This window comes from Salvia splendens, chromosome 15 (assembly GCF_004379255.2).
Source record: "Salvia splendens isolate huo1 chromosome 15, SspV2, whole genome shotgun sequence".
NCBI classification, from domain to species: Eukaryota; Viridiplantae; Streptophyta; class Magnoliopsida; order Lamiales; family Lamiaceae; genus Salvia; species Salvia splendens.
In genome coordinates, this window is record NC_056046.1 from 34,445,437 (window position 1) to 34,467,739 (window position 22,303).

At 37.3% G+C, this 22,303-nt stretch overlaps 1 long non-coding RNA gene and 1 pseudogene across 1 annotated transcript; both read left to right on the forward strand.

Annotated features, from left to right (window-relative positions):
* Positions 1-1,695: 1,695 nt before the first annotated feature.
* LOC121766439 lies at positions 1,696-7,207 on the forward strand (annotated as a pseudogene).
* Positions 3,903-5,979, forward strand: LOC121766507. Its single transcript, XR_006043014.1, has 2 exons — positions 3,903-4,876; positions 5,004-5,979. It is a non-coding gene; the product is annotated as an uncharacterized LOC121766507 (long non-coding RNA).
* Positions 7,208-22,303: the final 15,096 nt, after the last annotated feature.

Sequence of the window (22,303 nt, forward strand, 5' to 3'; positions counted from 1 at the left end):
GTTTATACATTCAAAATATTATTCTCGATTCTCACATAAAATGTGATTTTCACATTAATCCATGAACACAGATAAAGTGATGTAATTATGTTATGACTATGAAAAAAAATACACTAGAACATTTAGTGTCTTAATACCTTCATAAATAACTTTATAGCGCCTAAATTAACACTTTATTAAGCCATAACGTGTAGTTTCTTCATAGCCTCCAATAAATATAGTATAAATTCTCAATTGATCCTTGATTAACACTCTCCTTTTCATTAGCCGTTGCATATCTGCTATTTTTTCTACATCGTTGGGTCGAAGACTTGAAGCACAACGACAGAAGCTTGATTCTGGCCGTATTCATGGGCCGGCGGTGGGGTCGGTCGGCCCCCCTCGACCCCAATCACCGTTCATTCCTAGATCTGGTTATATGTCTTGGCCATATTAAAATACTAATTTTGTTAATAATTAATGGTTAATTAATCTCATTTTGACTTGATGAATGAGTTAAATATGGATTGACTTGATTAACATGTTAAATATGAATTGAAATATATAGGTTAGGACAAGAAGCGAAGACACTTAATTGATTATTATTCTATATGACAAAATATGTTTTTTTAATATATGAGCCTAATTTTGGACTTTAAAATACAAGTACTCTACTAATTATTAATGTATAGGATAAAATATGTTTTTTTTAATATACGAGCCTAATTTTGGACTTTAAAATACAAGTACTCTACTAATTATTAATGTATAGGATAAAAATGTTTTTTTTAATATAGGAGGCTAATTTTAGACTTTAAAATACAAGTACTCTATCTAATTGACAAAATTTATTAATGTATATGACAAAATATGTTTTTTTAATATACAAGCCTAATTTTAGACTTTAAAATACAAGTACTCTACCAAATGGACAGAATCTTTAAACTGTGGATCAAAATATCTTTTTAAATAAATATGCGAGACAAAATTTAAACTTTAGTCAAATTAAATAAATAATAAGTCTAATATTGTGTCGCATTTTTACGAAAAATTGAAAGTATTGAAAACAACTTTACAAATGTTGTGCGTGAATTAGTCAAATGTAGTGAACTTAATACCTAATGACCTATAAACACAATAAATTTTGCCAGCCATAACCTAAAGTCATAAAAGAAAATACAAACTGAGACTCGTTCAGTTTCCCTTACATGGCCTGGTGGGCCCACGTAATTGGATCTTTTTTCAAGTGTTCAGTGTTGGAGAATTGCGGCTGGTTAGGGGCTTTAGGTGTTAATATTTGTTTTTTAATTAAATGGTTGCTGAAGAAAATACCCCCGCCTATTATTGAGAAGAAGGAATATTTTTTTTAGTCCACGAACTTTGTCAATGTATCATTTTAGATCCGTGAACTTTAAAAATATCATTTGAAGTCTGTCAACTATGAGTTAATATCAATCGAAATATTTTTTTACTATTTTCAAGTTTTTTGGATGAAAATACCCTCAAACCGGATCTCATATTATATTTTTAAAGTTCACGGATCTAAAATAATATAAAAAAAAGATGTCCCTCCATAGAATATTAGAGCTCCCTATGATTCTCACCTAGCAGAGGCGCCGCTACTACACACAACCCAAAACTTCTACTCCATTAGCCAAGAGCTTTTCTAGGGATTTTCAGATATAAAACAATGAAGCTGAACACCAGAATTCCACCAGAATTAACAGTAAAATGGGTGAGGAAATTAGCAACAAGCAAGTGATACTCAGCAACTATGTCAAAACATCTGTGAAAGAATCCGATATGTCGCTGAGAACTTCCAAAATTCAGATCAAAATTCCCAGCGGTTGCGACGACGCCGTTTTGGTGAAGAATCTCTACTTATCCGTCGATCCTTTTATTCTAAGCCTCATGAAGAATCAGGAGCTCGATTTACCTTCTTTCACGCTGGATTCTGTATGTTTAGTTTTTATTCTGTAAGTTTAGTTTTTTTAACTTAAATTTTTCTTCTGGTTGGAATAGAATTTGTTATACATGTCTTGATTTAAATTGGGGCCCTTAATTTTTTATTTTATTAAAAAAATAGACTTATAATACAATATTGTGTAGATGATCTCATTGGAATATAACAGTAGTATTTTTTCGTTTGATGAAAAGTTTGAGATTTTGGGGAGAAAAATATAAACTGTATCTTTCTATTGATAAAATGTTTGTTATGTCTTTTTGATGTTTCTGCAGAGGTCTTGTTTGATGAATAGTTTGAGATTTTGGGGAAAGAAATAAAAAATGTTATCTTTCCATTGATGCAATGTTGGTTGCATCTTTTTTGTGTTGGTTGACCTTTTTTCTGGTGACAGCCTATTTATGGATTTGGAGTGTCGAAAGTACTGGATTCGTCTCATCCAATTTCAAGACGGGCGAGCTAGTTTGGGGGTTTACTGGCTGAGAGGAGTATAGCCTTATTAAAGATCCAGACCAATTGTTTAACGTTCAAGATAAAGATTTGCCCCTCTCTTATTATACAGGGATTCTTGGTGAGTTTCTCGAGCCCCTTGTGATTATCGACTTCAAATTTAACGCTTGATTCCTGCTTCCTAGTGCTATTTGTCTGATCTAGAACTAGTTGTTTGTGATTCTGCAGAAGTTATGTATGCAGTTAAACTGTTAACGAAAACGAGCTGTTGATGAACTATATAAGCTTGAATTAATAGATTGGGAAATGCTGGATTTGTAACGTTTATCTTGATAGTTTCTGAAAAACAACAGTTGGAGATGTACGAACTTGAGACTGAAAATCAACGTGTTTCGCGTTATCATTTTAGGCATGCCCGCCATGACAGCTTATGTTGGGTTTTTCAAGTTTTGCTATCCCATAAAGGGGGAAACTGTGTATGTCTCTACTGCATCCGGAGCAGTTGGTCAGCTCGTTGGTCAGTTTGCAAAGATCGCAGGGTGTTACGTTGTTGGGAGTGCGGGGAACAAAGAAAAGGTCAGAATCTAATGGCTTATCGAAAACTTATTAGATTGTTGGTGTCACGACCGCATTTTCTAAGGATAGAAAACACGGTTGATCGCGACTAGGGGAGGATTAAAGAAGCGGGGAAGAAAGGGGAAAACACAAATCGACCATAGCTCGAAATAAAATCAGAGTTTTGAACAAAATAGACTTGAGTCTTTTAAGATGCACAACGAAAACAAATGAACGCGGTTCCATGTATGAAGACATGAACCTTCGAGAGTCAAAATCTGACTGAATTAAATGTCTTGTCTCAATAGCACTTCCTCCACCACTTCGCTGCTCAACCTGCACATTTAGAAATATATGCAGGGCTGAGTACAAAAAGTACTCAGTGAACACATTGCCGACAATTACACATATACATTTGAAAATATTGTCAAGCCATCATCACAGTAACACTCGGGGTGTTGTTGAAAAGACCCGAGCTTACTAAAAATATCACATTGGACTGCAGTCCCTTTTTTTTCCTGTACTTAGACATATCTGATCACATTGTGCCGTCGAGATGGTGTTCTCGCACGGTCACCTTCTCTGCCCAACATGTCAGAGGTATTCTTGTGCCGGGAAGGTGGCCACCTTCCTCGGTCACCTGCTCTGCCCAACATGCAGAGGGAGCTTGTGTACACTAGTCCGAGTGGGGACACCACCCTCACTGGGACCCGAATTCGACTTATATCATCATTCATAATTCACTTGGCCGTAGCCAACAGATAGGCATCATACACAAAAACATTTATGGCAAGACAACATCTTTAAAAATCACGAACATGTGTTCAATTTCATAAAATACAATTTGTATTTTTAGTATAAGAAAGCTCACCTTGATCGTTTAGTTTCCTTAACTTGAATCTTTCGTTCCGACTTTACTTGCGAAGGTAACCTTTTTGAAAACTTCATAATATAATAATACACTAATTAGACTCCAGGACAAAACTACTTAAATTAGAATGCATGCCTCATAATAAATCTCCTTTTTCTTACTTCACTTATCTTTAAGAAATTTCTTAAGCTCATATATTATTTGATTCGTCTTCATCTACTATTTTCGGGCTTCGACTAAATTGGATCTATGTATCTTTTTACTTTGAAAATTTTACTCATTAAGTAAAACTCTAAAATAAATTCCTAGATCAATTATTTTATCTTAGTTATACAATTAGATGAAACCATATAAAAAATATTAATTGAACCTTAACTTAAACTTTGGCTAAAATTTAATATTATATTTGCTCCCAAAAGATATTATTTTCTAAACTAGACGAAGACTCTCTTTTATTTTCAGCCGAAAGGATAGGTAAATTTCGGGATTGGGCTTCCCTTCATTTATTTACTGCAGCCCCATTTGTTAAAAGGAATTGGGCTCAAATTTAAATTCTTCCACTCCCTTAGCCCAAGTAACTAATTCATTAGCCCAACAACAAGAAAATAAAACCCATATGTAAATACTATTTCATCTTCCCCAATCTACCGTAAGCCTAAAATGAGAGAACTCCCCTCCCCCCTTTTCACTTGCTGCTACCGCCGCCGCCATCCTCAGCGCCGCCACCCGCCGTCGCCGCTGACTCTTCCTCTCTCTTCTCCCCTCTCTCTCTCTTTCTCTCTTCTCTCCATCTCTCTCTCTTTTCTCTCCCTCTTCACCGCCGACATGCAGAGGCAGCGGCTTCGCCGCCCTCCTCCCGGCAGTCCGGCCGTCTCCGGACAGCAGTAGAGCTGCGCACTCTCTCTCTGTCAGCTTCCTCCCTCTCTCTCTCTCCACTCCGATTCCCGCCGTCACCGCGAATCCGCTACCGCCGCGAATCCGCCTCCGTCGCTGGTTCGCGTCCCCGCCGCCATCACCGAGAACCTCCCCCTCCAGCCGCCGACGCCGTCTCTCGACAGGTAGGGTGGTCGGAAAGTTCGTTCCTCCGCCCCCTCTCTTTTCATTTTTTTTTTAAGTTATTACTTTTATATATATTTTTCTTTGATGAAAACTTTGCTGATTAAATTCAAAATTTCCGGATTCAAGATATGAAAAAGAACAGATGTGTTTTTGGAGCGTGGGCCGCCATCGTCGGCGACGGAGTGCAGAGCTCGTTGCCTGAAGTTATTCGGCAGATTCATCCTCTAAGATAAGATTCTTAATTCATGCTTACCTTGGTTGTGGGACTTGGATTATTGGATTATTTATATGTTATGTGAATTTGGTGATCCTTAAACAATTATCTTGCTATTTTTGATTTGATGGCGAAACATGGTGTTAAACTTGTTGTGTATTGTTGATTTCTGATTTGAGCAGATTCTAATCTCTTTAGATATGCATATGCTTGTACGTATGTGCAAGAAAGAAAAGGGTTGTTGTTTACCTCTTTGTGGTGAAAAAGTGTTGTTGGATTGTAGCAATCTCCCTCTTCGAACTCCTCTATGTTTTGTGGGGTTGGTGTGTGCAGAGAGATAAGGGGGTGTGATGGTGAAAAAGAAAAAAAACTGATTGTATATCTATATGCATATTCACAAAAGATGGTAGTGAAAGTAACAGTGTAGCAAGTTGTGGTAGAAAGTTGTCTTACACATTACTATCTCAAATTATTCTCCTTTGTTAGGAGGAGATAATGATCCGCCATTCTAATTAAATGCAGCATTAAATGCTATTGAAAAAAAAATTCGATCCACTTAATCTACCCTCTTTTTATTTTATTTATTTATTTAATGATTTAAGTAATTGTTTATTTATTTATTCACTTGTTTATTAAATTTTGGTGTAGGTATAATCGTTTCAAGTTCGTGGCTTTGGTGTAGGAAAACAAATAACGTCCATAGTATTCCCTAATGATGTACCGGACTTTCTTGGAGTGCGAGCACGACCGTTGAACGGGCTACGTGAACTTTTCTCTAATTGTAATAGATAAGGATTTGATAAATTTGTATAATAGTAATTTAGCGGACTTCGGAGATATGCCGGACATTATAAATTTTTATTTAGTGTTATTTTATTTATTTATTTATTTATTTATTTATTTATTTATTTATTTTTACTTGAAATATTCGTTCGAGAACGAAGCAACGATTATTTATAATTCCAAGATCAATTATTATACATGAAAAAGGCAGATTTTGAATACTACAACGATCACTTATTATTTATCTTTAGGCTAATAATAATAATAAGGTACGAAAGTTCGGGTTGTTACAGTTGGATAGATTGGTAGTCGATTTATGTGCTATTTTTCTTCTGTGGCAAGTTTATGTTTCACATTTGATGAACAAGTCGGCTTTTACATTGATGAAGGTCGATCTCTTGAAGAACAAATTCGGGTTTGACGAAGCATTCAACTACAAAGAAGAGCAAGACTATAATGCAGCGTTGAAGAGGTTCTATCATTGCTATAAAAATGTGTATACTTATTTAACATTGAAGAATAGTTAGTAATTTAACACACAATACACATATTTATGTTCTTATATAACAAAAGAATCCTTTTGTATTCAACACAAATTTCATAAAAACTAGCAAAAAACCTTGAAGTTTGGTAAATCAGCTGAGAAAACCACCAAGTATAGATCAGTTCACAATCATCCCACGACTGTGGATAACAAATCCAAATATATAATTTTTTTGGTTAGTTTTTTGAAAGAATTTGACCAAATTTTATAGTTTTTCCGGCAATTTATCGTTATGTAGATAATACTCACAAATTTGTGTTGTTGTTAATTAGGTACTTCCCCGATGGCATCGACATCTACTTTGACAACGTGGGAGGGAAGATGCTCGAAGCGGTGCTAAACAACATGAGACTCAACGGCCGTGTTGCGCTTTGTGGGATGATCTCCCAATACAACAGCCTTGAGCAGCCCGAAGGCGTTCACAACTTGATTAACGCAATAGTAAAACGGGTCCGTATGGAAGGATTTTTCACTAGCGACCACTACCATCTCTACCCCAAGTTCCTGGAGATGGTTGTGCCTCTAATCAAGGAAGAGAAGATCACATACGTCGAAGACATAGCCGAAGGCATTGAAAGCGCGCCTGGGGCTCTCTTTGGCTTATACTCCGGTCGCAACGTAGGGAAGCTGTTGGTGTTGGTTGCTCGTGAGTAATTCTGTTTTTACCATCGGAAACAAGGAAGGACTTAAATAAGGGTATAATCATGAATTATAAATATATGATCATGAATTTGATGTATTGTTATTAATTTAAACAGGTAGCACCTCCAATCCTCCATTTCTTATTTATGTCTTCCCTTCACTATTCATGACTCTCATTATTTCATTTTCTATTTAATATATTTATTATAAAACTTAGTCAAAATACGAGATTTCTGAATTTTAACTTCCATAGACGTCTCTGGTAGGGATGTCAATCGGGTCGGCCCAGCGGGTTTCAGGCCAACCTTGCCCGAGTTATGGGTCACTCAGGTGCGGGCTAATCAAGTAGTGGTTTTTTCAGGTTATAGAAGTTCAACCCTAACCCTAAAAACTTGGGTTTCGGGCTAGCCCAACGGGTTAATCGGTTTGCTACCGATAAATTTAACATGTGATCAATCAAATAATGTTGAAAATTAGTTATATTTATAAAATGTAAAACATTTAATAATATTGAATTCGAGATATATGCTTAAATTCAAACATAAACACGATTAAATACTATTGAGATTTATGCAAAATAAAACATAAACATCAAGAAATTTCAGAGCATATTTTAAAATTTTAAATGTTTTTCTTAGTGAATTTGAAGTTTCCAATTTATTTTATCTATTATTATATTAATAAAATTTAGTATATAATTTATATATTTAATATAAAGTTGAAAGTTATTTTTTTTAGTTATCTATATTATAAAATAATCAATGAAGTGTTGAATTAGGAGTCAAACAAATCGGGCCAACCCTAATTTTACCCCCGGTGAAGCGCAATTATATTGACTCTTTTGCCCGCCGGTGAGGTCCGTGTTTTCCCTTTTCCTTGAAGTTTACAAGACAACCAAAGCAGAAAAACCGAAAAGTGACTATTTTAATTATCATTTTCACAACAAAATAAATAAAACTTCAAATTTACTTGTCTTGTAATCAATTATTGTGATTATTTTTCTTACACCTTCATTTGTACAAACGCGATCATAAGATCACTTTATTTTGTATTGAATCCATGTCGAACATAAATGTTCTATTGACTCATCGACAAAATAATGGTTCAAAGGACTTAAGGATTAAAGAAACTTAATAACCAACATTACTAGAAGTAAACTTCTTAATAATTGAATCAGCAAATATATCCACAAGTAAACATTTTGATATTAAAACCATGTTACACTTGATGTCATAAATATTCGGATAGTCAAAACTTCATTTATCTAATAATGCAAGCATTATAAAATGATATTGATAATCCAAAAACACAATTGATAATCCAGGAATATAATTCCATATCAAAAATCCATATGATATCAAAACCAAACAATGTATAAATATCAAAAACCTCAAAAATTCAACAATGTAAATAAAGCAAAATAAGACTCTCATTGTTCAAAACATAAATGTCATAGCTAGATTGAGATCACGTCTTCCTCCTAATCACATTGGTTTGGGTCGAACTCTCTGCCATGTCAGACTTGCGTCTTAGGTCAGTGGAGTTATTGACCATCCCACCCTCCATCTTCCTTATCTGGACTTGTGTCTCAATGAGCTTGCTAGAGAGTACTAGAAGAGATGTTGGCCAAAACTTGTCCATTATCTCTTTCCTTACTTTCTCAAAGCTCTTTGGAAGTCCGTCGAGGATCATGAGTTGTTGGGTTTCTGGGCCTATTTTCCCACCAACGCCTCGAGTCTATCAAAACCGTCAACCATTTCCACGACGTAGTCAATAATGTTTTGGTTCTCCTTCAAGACAGTTCTCCTCAAAATGTTCACCACTGATCTCATGAGACACTTGGTGGACATTTCATCAAATCATTTAGGTTCTTCAATCCACCTGTCGGGCTTGTCAATCCAGCCAAGAGCATTGTCAACCAAAGCCAACAAAAACTTCTTGACATGACCGCTCGCGGTATCCCATCGATCATAAGCATCCTTTTCCTTGTCTGATATGTAATAAGCAGAGGGGCGATTCTTACTGAGGACTAATTTCAAATCACGAGCCAACTGATCAATGTCAAGTCTCCTTTTCCAATCCAAATAAGAATCAGAATCGCGTTCCTTTGATTTAAAGATCGCACTATAAACTTCCCAAGTAGTAAACATCTCTCGTTCAAGCTGAGAACAAAACACCAATAATATAAACATGTAAAATTTCAAAGAATTGCAAATAACCACAAAACAATTTATCCATTTTACATCAACAAAAATCAAGCACAAACGTTCTTCAACGAGGAAGTTGTGTCATATTCATGCAAGAAATCCATAATTTTTACTGGCCACAGTGTCGACAGATAGTCCAGAGACCATAAGAATGGCATGGCTGACTAACACTGCTAAAGCGTATAACCATAAAATTAAGCACTAAGGATTCTTTACTTGTGCGTGAACTCCTCTAAAGAAAGGTCGGACCGGACAAGCACCTCCTCCTATAGTTCCCTCTAAGCATTATTAAAATACAATCCTTATAATTTCGCAGCAATATTGCTCCGGTAAAGACCAGTCGCGATATTACTGAAAACTAATTTTACGATTTTAATAACCTCTATCTAGAGAAATCTAAACATACAAACTGGTAATGTTCCTCCCGTAAAGATAGACCGGTCACTACTTCGTACTTAGATCAATTTTATGGAGGCTATATACAAACGTGTTGTAATTATCGCTTCATATTTTTGTGTTGGTGGTTTTAATAGTTTAATTATCACTTAAGTAGATTAGGTAGGCATCCACATTCAAAGCATAATTAAATATGTACTATCTATGCATGCAAAGCAATAAGTACATAGGCGATGCATGAGTTAAAGCTAGATTTTAACAAATAAAATCATAATTCCAATTAAATATCCATCAATCATCATTAAAAACATGTAAACATACTTATAAAAGGTTCACATAACCATAATGACGAAACTTGATCATTTAATTAAGCATCTTAAATAAATATAGATAGAAACAAAATTCTACCTTCACATAAACAAGATTATCTAGACTTTAAGTCCAATCTTAAACAATCATACATTATTAGTTAAAATAACGTATCTTGATTATTAGAATTACCTTTTAATACTATTAGGATTTACCTAGATAGAATTAATCAATCATTATCCTAAAAATTATATCTAGGTGTATATCATAAAAGATTAGCTAAGTCTTAATTTAAAATGCCCACTTGGATACATAAATCCGCACTTATCCAATAAAGACTAAATCCATTTAAAACACACCAATTAAATTCGAGAATTAAAGTTCTCTTAGCTTTCATGATTAGAAAAAATTTATTACATCTTTAACTTATAACGATGTTTTCTAGATGAAACAAATTTCACCTTCATCAAAGATTAAAGAGAACTTTCAACTGTGTGGATTACTAAGGATTTTAATAGCAAGATTAATGCTCTATGAATTTTTCATATCTTTAAGACAATTCGATGTTATCTAGATGAAACAAAATTCACCTACATCAAAATTAAAGATAAAAATTCAAATTTTAAACTAGGAATTGAATTCCAATTAAAATCCAATTAATCACTTCACACATTAATAATATAGGATTTTAGTAGCATGATAATGCTAAATGAATTTCTAACTTCTTTAACTAAATTGACGTTGTCGAGATGAAACAAAATTCACCTTCATCAAAATTAAAGATATAATTCAAACTAGGAATTAAATTTCAATTAAAATCCATCTAATTCTTATTAGTGTAATTTTCGAAAAATTTTAAGGGATCATATAATTGAAAAACTTGTGTCTTTTACTTAGGTATATATCTAGGAAATAATTCCATAACATACCAATTAAAATGTAGACAATTTTTCAATTAAATCTTAAAATAAAACATGAAAGCATCTAGAGATAATATTCTTTAAATTTCCATCTTATTAAGGAGAAGCCAAAAATTAGATAAATTAAAATTGAATTTCCTTATGTTAATTACCATGATATTATCTAGATGGAAATAATCCATCAAAATCAACTAATTAAAAAATTAAATCAATTATTTACCAAATTATTCAATTGGCAATTTTAAAGAAGGCAATTATTCTCTTTTAAATTAGAATCTTGATTTAATTAGAGAATCATTCTAATTTCCACAAGTTATTGAATTATTCTAGGTTTAGGATTTTAAACCACAATTATAAATTACTTGTGAGTTAAGAAATGAATCAACGAGATGAGACGAAACGCGCGCTCAAACCCTAGCTAGGGTTTCGGCACTTGCGGCCGCTGGGGCCGCCGCCTCCCCTGGTCGGGAACTGCTCCCTCCGACGACCGGCGTCCGGAGTCACCGCTGCCACCGCCGCCACGCCCTGAAAACGTCGTTTGGCGTCGCTGCGGATGAAGGTCAGCTGCCGCAGAGAGTTACCGACAGCATACGCCGCCAGATCCGCCGAGACAGACCCGACACGCCGCCAGCACCTCCGCCTGCCTGAACCGCCGCCTTCAACACCTCCTGGAGCCGCCACGTACGTCGACCAGCCGCCGCAGCAGGCGCCAGCGACCCACGTCGTCGGATCTCTTAATAGATCTGACGCGTTTCCAACAGCCGCGCCGCCTGCCGCCACCGCCGCCCACCGCTGCTCCCACTGGACCCGAGCTACCCACTGGACGACGACCAGCGCCGGCCGCCGCCCCCCCAGCCGCTCCTCCGTTGTGATTCACGGTGGGTGATCAACTAGGGTTTTTCGAAACCCTAGTTTCAAATTTTTTTTTTGTTTTTGATTTCGATTTCAATTTCAAAAACCTAATTCTCCCACGTGCTAGGCATGAAAATCGAGACAAGTGAATGAGAAGGAGGAGGCGCCGATTTTGATAAATTGCTTGTATATTGTAAACTCTCCTCATTTAATGAGAATAATAAATGTTTTCTTCACATTGTGTATTTTACTTTAATGGGTATTGACCGTATTTAATTATATATTAAATTATATAATTAAAGCGTCGGAGAGTAAAATCAGTCTAAGTCTTCTACATTAAAGGTTGGGTCGTGGAACAGGTCATCACAGTAGGTGGCCCAGCTGGTACCTTGTAGAAGTAAAACTTTTTCACAACCTAGATAGGCTTTGGATACCTATCGCGAAAGGTTGCAGTGTCCATCCGAAAGTCGTCTTTACCTTGAGAATGACTAGTGACACTGGTGTGGTATAGCATTGAAAGTATCTACTGTAAGACGATGTCTTGGAGATTTAGCATTTCTTAATCTTTGTAATAATATAGGACACACGTTATTCGATCATACGCTGCTTTGACTTACCAGTAGGTGCAGGTTTTTCGTAACCCAATATTCCTGATATCTTGGGTAGTAGTAATTGATAACTAGTATGGTGTCAGTTTTATTATTACAGTGAATCGTGTGCCCGCGTGGTATGACTATATCCCCAATAGGTGTTCGAGAAAAGTTCTATTATTCTGAAACTCGATCGGTTTGGATTTTAACCAAGAATAATAGAAAAGGCAAAGTATATTTTAATATACTTCTCTTACTAGACAAACACTTGGAAATAAAAGATATTGATTAATTTAAAGTCCATAGCAGACTACAAATTAACTAATGGATATAGAAAGTCTTAGACACGGGAAATAATATATTAAAGAGGTTAACTCGGATTGCTTGTAATCACGGATTGGATGGACGGTCAATATTTCTTCGATAGTGGCACAAGAAATATTCCATTGGCCTTATATTGAATTATGGGTTATTATTTTATTAGTAAAGAAGGTCCAATGAGGGAGACCCAATCCAAGCCCCATAGATCCCTAACCTAGCCCACAAAAACTCTATATAAAGGGATGAAGGAGGCTTGACAAAAACACACATCACAAGAGTGAAACCCTAGCCTCCACACATCATATTTTCGGCCCCCTCTCTCTATAGGGAAGTCAAAAATTGTCTTTTGTGTGTTCTTGGCGTTCTTGTCTTCTTCTTCGAGATCGCTACATTTCTAAGAGATTCCTCCCACAAGGAATTTAGATCTAGAGTTGGGTCATAGGTTAAAAGATCCTTGGTCTTGCAATCACATTGAAGTATCAAGATCTACACATGGAGAAGTAGCGAGCCACTTTGATTCTTTGGAGAATCATTATTGTAAGTATTCAATGACATAATTTAATTCAAAGTTATGTGATTAATTGCGCAATAATATGTCTCTACATAATCATGAAATTGAACCGGTCCACATAATCTCCTAAATAGATTCTTTTGTGGATTTATTTAATTTGTAATTTCCGCTACGATTTTCCCAACAATTGGTATCAGAGCCATGCTTTTAGGCTCTGATTATGTGGATTTAATCTTGTTTTTTCAAAATTACATGGATCAATGAAGAATATTTTAGATCTATAAGTGAATACTCTAGATCGGCTAAAGAACATTCTAGATCTATGAATTTTATTCAAAATTGATGAGGAATGTCTTGATCTACAATAGAGTATTCCAAGATCTATAGAACATATTCTAGATCTATATTAAATGGAATATTCTAGATCTATAAGAATATTCTTGATTAAGAATATTGTAGATCTATGATAGTTTTTTCTAGATCTATGTCAATAGTGTTCCACTCGTGTAGATCTACATATTTGAAAAATGTGATGGATGATTGTTTTTATGCTTGTGATATTGCGTGAATGTTGAATCTTGATGTTCTTCGTTTTATTGTAAACCCACGGGGGTTGACCGTGGTAGATTAGATTTGTTTTTCCTTGTGTTGTAAACATATGTAATAGTTAGAATACAATGAAATGTAATACAATGGATAAAACAAGACGAAGACGAAGCCAACGAGATGGAGGCCTAGGCGGCGGCCGAAACCCTAGCAGGCTCGGCCGCGAGCAGATCTAAGCGACGGTGGCGGTGGCGGAAGGCTGGCTGGGCGGCGGACGGCTGCTGCACTCGAAGCAGCGGCAGCCGCGGCGGATGGCTGGGCGGCGACAGCCGCTGTCTCTCGCGGCAGCGGTGGCAGCAGTTCTCCCGACGACTCCCGGCTGGCGGCGAACAGGTGGCTGGGCGGCGGCGGCTGGGCGCGCAGCCTTGGCGGCGGTCGAGACCACTACAGTTTGACCGCACGCAGATCGAGGCAGCGGTTTGCGGTTGGTGGTGCTCGGCGGCAGCAAGGCGGCCAGGTGAAGACGACGGTGGCGTGGGTTCCGATGAAGAACACGCCGCGTAGCAACGAACCAGCTTATGGAAGAAGTAGACGCCATGAAGGCCAGGGCAGACGAACAGACGGCGCGGGCGGAGGCAGAAATACAGGGCCTCACGTCAGACGGTACCTCATTAACGAAGATGAGGAGGTGCCGCCGATAGGTCAAAGGATCGGAGGCGCGTGGGATGCGAGAGAGGCTGTCGGGGACAGATATATGAGGAGGGAGAGAGAAATGAAAAGAAAAGGGAAGGAGATAGTTCCTCCTCCTCCTAAGCGTAGCCGCCCTGCCAACCAGGGCATTATTATTGCTGATGCAGGGCACCCGACTTCCCCACTGCCACGAGAAAACGAGTTAGGCAGTGATGCTGAGAGCAGGGAACTTCGATGGGCCCGAACATCCCGTAGGCGACAAGGAAGGCCTATAGTACCCCCCCACCGCCGACCTCTTCAAACAGACTGTGGTATTGACCACGGGCCTCCTCCAGCAGATGGTGCAATTTGATGACCCAAAGTGGCAGAAGGAGGTCACCCAGAGGGTAACTCCCCAGAAGCGGCTGAAAGCTGGTAAGAAACTCCATCAGCCAACCCTGGAGAGGATCAAGGTTGAGGAGAGATTTGCCCAGTATATTACGGGCATTGGTTTCGAATGGTTGCTGGATATTGAGGATACCTTCATACCGGAGGCCCTGGCCAAGGAATTTTTCACATCCTTCCGGTTTACCGGAAGCACAGACTTGGAGGCATGGAGCATCTCTTTTAGGGTGTTCGGCCATGGGCAAAAGATGAGCCTTAACGAGTTCTCCGTAAGGATGGGACTCTACACAGAAGCCCAGGTCACCAGAGAGGAGTGGTTCGGCCGTGACATTGGTCTTCCTCAAAGGTAACCGGATTTTGAGCAGCAGGCCGTCAGGCAAGCCCTGTGCAACGGTCGTGCCCCAGACTTTAAAGCCTCTGAGTCCAGAGGAACATACATAGCGGATCCAGCCCTCCGACTCGCCCAAGTATACCTCGGGTGTAACCTCCACGTTCAAGCCAACACGATGGCTATCATTACTGTGGCTGAGCTCTACTTCATGAGGGAGCAAAGGAAGGTGCACCTTGGCTACTGGATTACCCACTCGATGAATCAGATTGCCGCTCGCTCTTCCCGCCACCTCAACATTTGCTACCTCCGACGCAATTGGACTCTGGTGTTCCAAGAAGGTGTAGAGCTACCCGACCGCTGCCCAAACCCAGAGTTATTTGATCTAGATTTCCTTGTGAGAATACAGGTACTAGAGCGACTACCCGGCAGGAGACTGCGCTTCTACTCACAAGCAAGGCAGGAGAGGCAGCAAGAGAGCAGGCAGGAAACGTAGCAGGAGGAAACCAGAAGAACGGCTGATCGTCCGGCGAACCCAGAAAGACAGAGGGCCGACCTGAACATGGTACCCATTGAGAGGACAGAGCCAGAAGAGGCTGCACACACTGACCGCGAAAGTTTGCTCCGCATTGAGCAAACGCTTACGCAACTGATGGAGAACTCACATGCTCAGCTGGTCGCTTTGGCCAAAATTCTGGAGGCTATCCGCTAAAATACCCTTACCAGGCAACCAACTCCCTCTACAAGCTCTCATCCCCCTCGACGTCCATCATCAACCTGGCCACCTTCGGCATCCCCCGATCAACCCTCTCGGAAACAATAGTATCACCCCCTTATCTCAAGCTTATAACTTTCCAAACAATTTTAATTCTAGTTTTTACTTTGGTTTGTATATATTGATGTTTTTATTCTGCTTTTCACACTTAGTCCACTGCTTGAACTACATTTTCGTCTATATTTTGTTGTTCCTATTGGCATGTTTTGACTGATTGCACTATCTCACACTTAGCCCATTGTCTGGTCTAAGTGAGAGAAGTTGTCCTAGATTTGTGCTTTCTGAGCCGTTGCCTAACCCTTTTTCCACTGCATCCAGTCCCTCGAGGACGAGTTCATATGCAGCGATCTTGACAAACTGACGACTTGATCAAGTATATGCGGAGAGAAGAAACATAAGCTGCTGGCAAATGGATTGACCTCGACCTCGGGTATGATTGTTGGAAGTTTATTCGGTCTAATGCATCTATGTAAATATGTGTTTTTAAGTCTTTCTTTTTTCCTTTCTTTCTTGAGATGAGTAAACCGTGCTTGAAACTTGCCTTATCTTTTTCTTTTCTTGTCTTTTATACTTGAGGACAAGTATGTTTTAAGTGTGAGCAGTTTGATAAGGCTCATTTCATGCATCGGTTTAAAGGGTAAAAAGTACGCCACTTGATCTGTTTATTGCGCAAAACAAGTGTTAAAAGTGCAGGAATGCAGCTTGACCAAGACATCAAGGCTAAACTGATCAAGTCGGCACAAAGGACGCAAAAGGCCAAGAAATCAGGGAGATTGATCAAGGGGAGTGATCAAGCAGGTAGGCGGGGACCATTGGCAAAGAGAAGAAGACACGTGCCAATACAAAGGACACCATCCTGCTATGAAGGGACCACTGTCTTCTAGAAGGAGGAATACGTGTCGACCAAAGAGACGCGCGGTCCTGGAAGAAAGCGAATATTCGCCGACAAGGTTGTTATCCCTGCTGGAGGATAGCTCTTAGTTTTAGCTTAGTTTAGTTAACTTTCGTTCCAGTTCTTCGCTAGCTTATTCGACCAAAGGTTGCCTATAAATAGAGGCTGCGACACCACAATAGAGAGGACTTTATCCGCTTTCTAGTTAGTTTTTGGTTTTAGCTTAGTTTAGTTAACTTTCGTTCCAGTTCTTAGCTAGCTTAGTTTAGAATTTTAGTGAAAGGTAAGTGATTCAGTGCGACAGAGGCTTCAGTTCTGTCCGGCGCTGTTTCCAGTTTCCGACCGAGAATTGCTCGGCCTTTACTCGCTTTATGTTTTTTCAATTTCGTAGCTAGTTTTCGCTTTATATTTCGCTTTGGACGAGATCTATTCTGGAATCAAAGTTCTTTTGTTTTCGGATCTTCAAGTTCACTGTCACAGTTTAATTTCTCGCCTTTATATATTGTTCCAAGTGCCTAGTTATAATGAATGTTAAAATGATTTACTATTCCGTGGTTTAATCAAGTAGTTAGTTTAAATTCTGCCTAGCATAAATCCAGTAGTTAAAGTAGTGCGAGTCTTTGGGAGTTATAAATATTTTCTTTGCGTGAGTCGGTTTGAGGATTGACTTGATCAAGTAGTAACGACAATTTGCTAACTGATCCACCGGGTTCGGTTATCTTCCATATAACCTTGATTAATCTGATCCGTCGTTCCGAGCCTCACCAAAGAACAAAGTAATAGTTTGATCGTTTACATGTGAATTTAATAGTTTGGTTGCAAAATAGAACAAATTAATAGTTTGATAATTTACATGTGAATTGTAAAGTCGGTATGCAAAAACTATAATTTGATGAAAATTTATAAATATATAGGCAAATTATTCTATAATAATATGCACTGACATGAAGATTTATAGGCAAATTCTGATTTGGGGTGTTACAATTATGTCTTGAACTAGTCTTTTCAGCACAACATTCTCGAAGCGGACTGCGGCTTGTTCAGCGGTCGTTGGCCGCCAGCGGTCCGCTGGGCGGGTTGAATGCTCCAGATTTTCATCTTCGACTTTAAGCTATCTTTTTAGGCTCAAATTTACGCATTTCTCACAAAACACGTCAAAATACCAAGAGGAGACTGCTGTAGAGCTTCCATGCTTCGGTTGCCGGTACGTCAACCGTCATCTCAGCAAACATTGTTCCGTACATCTTGGATTTCTGATTGTGGCGGATGAGATGTCTATGCACTACAAAGATGAGTTGAGACTGAGAGGGTTATTATTTATAAAATATGGGTGTGGTTGAATTGGTAAATAGGGGCATTCATAGTGCATTTAATGGCCCAATGTAGAATTTGATTTGTTGGTTAAATTTTCTCTGTGACTCGTTTAATGGGCAAGGGCCTGTTGAATTAAGGCAGGAAATGACTGTTTTATTATCATGAAAAATTCAGTGATATTAATATATGCAACACCATTTCAATCTTAAATTACATAGAATTTACTAATATAGCCCACAGCGGTAGAAATATAAAAATCATCTTTATTAGCTTTGAAACATCACTTGAAATGACTAGTTCAAGACAAAATTGATCTATGTCAGTAGGTGAAATAATTATGCGACAAATTCAACCATCACACTAATAAAAATATGAAACATCTACGTCACTAATAATTCCACTGGTGGATAACTTCGACCTGAGCTCGATTAGGATGGTTATGCCAGAGGCGGCGCCTCTAGGAAGGAGCTGGAAGCGGCTCTGCTCAGCCGTGTGTCGCATGTGGTTTTTGGACAGGTGAAAAGTAAAAAATAACTAATATACCTAACTTCAATTTTCATGTCCTTCAAATGATTATTTAATACCAGAAACACTAAATTCAATTCAATTCAATTACTCCCTATATTTGTGTTGAGATTATAAGAATTATACTACTAATTGATTTACTTTATTTTACTCTAAATTTAGTGTCAGGAAAATTAGTTGGGTAGGTGGAGGAATATGAAGTTAGGTCGGATTAATTTGTCATTACTCCTCATTGATGTGATGCATATATATTTAATCGATTCGAATATTTATCATGGTACCATTTGCATCTAATACTTTGTCAATTTTGAATTATAATATAACTAAATATTACTTATGAAAAAATATAGTATGGACAAACATGCAAGGAAATTTATGTTTATTAGTCAGCCCATGAATTTATTATTTTTGTCCAATATCATGAATTCCTTGTGGTCTATCTAACCCACCTAGAATAATGGACAAACGGGGTAGGAAATTTATGTTTATTAGTTAGCCCATGAATTTATTATTTTTGTCTAATATCTTTGAATTCCTCGTGGTCTATCTAACCTACCTAGAATAAAAAAAGGTTAGAAATTATGATAATATTATTATTATACATGGCTAGTACATAACTTCGTGTACAAATTTTTAACATGCATGTTATGTGGTAGCATTTGCAGACATTGACAATCATTCTATAATTAATTAAACAATTTATTGAAATTATCGGACTAAGACGGGAGCATCACTATAAAAAAAGGGTTAAATAAAATGAAATCAAATTTAGTATGCCATTCTATTGTTCAATAAATAAATGTTGAATTTGTTGAAAATTTGGTTCAATATCTCTCTAGGAACCGTGCATTTAGTTATACTATAAATCAAAATTGACAAAGTATTAGATGCAAGTGGTACCATAATAAGGATTTAAATCGATTAGTTATATATGCAATAGATCAATAAGGAGTAATGACAAATTAATTCGACATAACTTCACATTCCTCCACATACCCAACTAATTTTCCTAACACTGAATTTAGAGTAAAATAAAGTAAATCAATTAGTTGTATGATTCTTATAATCTCTACACAAATATAGGGAGTAATTAAATTGAATTTAGTGTTTCCGGTATTAAATGATCATTTAAAGGACATGAAAAATGAAGTTAGGTATATAAGTTATTTTTCACTTTTCACCTGTCCAAAACCGTCTGTGACTTCCAGATCCTTCCCCAGTGGCGCTGCCCCTGACAGAACCATCCTAATCGAGCTCAGGTGGAAGTTATCCACCAGCGGAATTATTATTGACATAGATGTTTCATATTTTTATTAGTGTGATGTGATGGTAGAACGTGTCGCAGAATTATTTCACCTACGGACATAGATCAATTATTGTAACACCCCATATTTAGTATTTACATTCACACACACACACACACCTATATATATATTTATAGATATATATAGAGTTGTGATCAATGTCAAACCAATTTTAAAGACCGAACTAGAGACCAAATTAGGGCCATTAGATCTAGTTCTTTGATGAGATGTAGTGTTGTGTAAATTTTTTTCGGTCTTCATTACAAGCCCATTTTGTTTCATTGTATTAGGTTTATTACTTCACTCCGTACATAATACCTTGAAACTACAACATGTTTTTCTTGCTTTCAGTAGGTTTTGAAATGATTCAACATATGCTTCATTTGAAGTCATTGACCTAGAATTTTACTTTATTCACTTTAAAAAATACAATTTATTTAAGTGGGTTTATTACTTCATTTATAAACGTTATTACTTCATTGGATAAGGTTTTTACTTCATTCCAGTAGGACTTCAAATGCTTCTACATAAACTTCGTTCAAATTTTATTACATCATTCCATGTGTTTATTACACCATATCAGTGTTGTGGCGGTGCTGATAGACATTGTGAAGAGAGAGAATGGTATGCGACGGCGAAACCACATTTACGTACTGGAATGAAGTAATAATCCTATTGGAATGAAGTAAAAACATACTGGAATGAAGTAATAAATTCTGGAATGAAGTAATAAATTCTGGAATGAAGTTAAATCTTCGTAACATGTTAGTATGACTTATTTGCCTTCGGATGAATTAAAATAGGCTCGTGATGAAGGCGAAAATAATTTATAAATTTGTGTATCTCCTTCAGGAAACACTAGATCTTAAAACCCTAATTTAGTATGGTTCTGCGGTTGGGTCTTTAAGACTGGATTTGTGAATAATGGGACTCTATCCTTATATATATATATATATATAGGGGAGCATTAGGGTCCTATTGCCCCCTTCGTGATTATTTCCTTCTTAATATCAACCATTAGATTAGTATGATGGACGGACTAGATGAAGCCTCACAAAATCATCCCGTGTTGCATTATTAGGTTCATTCTGTGCATTATATGGGTAAAATTGTAAGCAACCATGAATTAAAACGGTAAGCGAGATTTTCATAGACCTTCCATCTACTCACACTCTCTCTCACTCCAACTGTCTCACTCCTCAAACCCACGATTCAACATCGTCTCCCCCAATTTCCACTCATTTCCAAACCCTAGCCGCCACTACCAGCCACCAAAATCAAACCCAAAAGTTGATTTTCGTTGTTTTTTCCAGCCTCCGATGCCGTTTCACTATCGAAAACGTACTCCCTTGGCGCGTGACTTCCGGTTCAAGTAGACATCAAGGTAGGGTTTTTATGCTTCAATTTGTTATTAATAGCCGATTATCACCGACGACACCACTGTTAAGCGGCGATTATCACCGACGACACACCACCTAATCGTAGATTCATTGTTTTCTACCAAATAGTTTCAAGTTTTTCGCACTTGTTTTGGTCAATTTTTCGTAAATCGTAAAATTGGGTTCATTTGTGCTAGGGTTCTGTTCATTATTGAAGTTTGTAGTTAATAACTGGTTTACAATTGTGTATTGGGCGATTTTAGAGAGAAGATTGTATCCCGATTTGATTTTTGGATTGTGTCACAGATCCAGTATGACGAAACGAGGAAGGCCCTTCAGAAGCCAACCAACCCAGACTGCAGGTAATTTTTGGGCGATTTTGGACAGCCTGTAATTAAGTGTATCTTGTATTTATTTGTGCATTGTTTGATGCAATGTGTACATTATTGTATGAATTGTTGTGCATTATGTTTTTGTTTGAAACTATATAAATCAGTTTGATAAAAAGCCTGTAAATGAGTGAATGTTGTTATCATCTGTGCATTATTTGATCCTATTTGTTCAGTACTGTAGGGAGTTGTTAACAAAATTTGTTATTGGTTTAATATTCGTTTGTGCATTACTTGGTATACATTATGGATTTTGGTTTAGTGAATGTTATATTATGTCGTGCATTAGTTGCTGAAATGTATACATTATTGTATGCAGTTCTGTGCATTATTTTTTAGATTGAAGCTACATCCATCTGATTAAGTCAGATGCTATATGTACATTATTATTTTCATTTGTGCATTATTTGTTGCTATATGTACATTATTGTAGGGACTGGTGTACATTATGATTTTAGTTTTAATTCAGGTGCATTATTTGATTATCTTTGTACATTATACAATTAGTGTTGTGCATTAATGCGATACATTAATGCACAAATGCGATACATTAATTCATTGGTGCATTATTTGATTACATTTGTACATTATACAGATAGTGTTGTGCATTA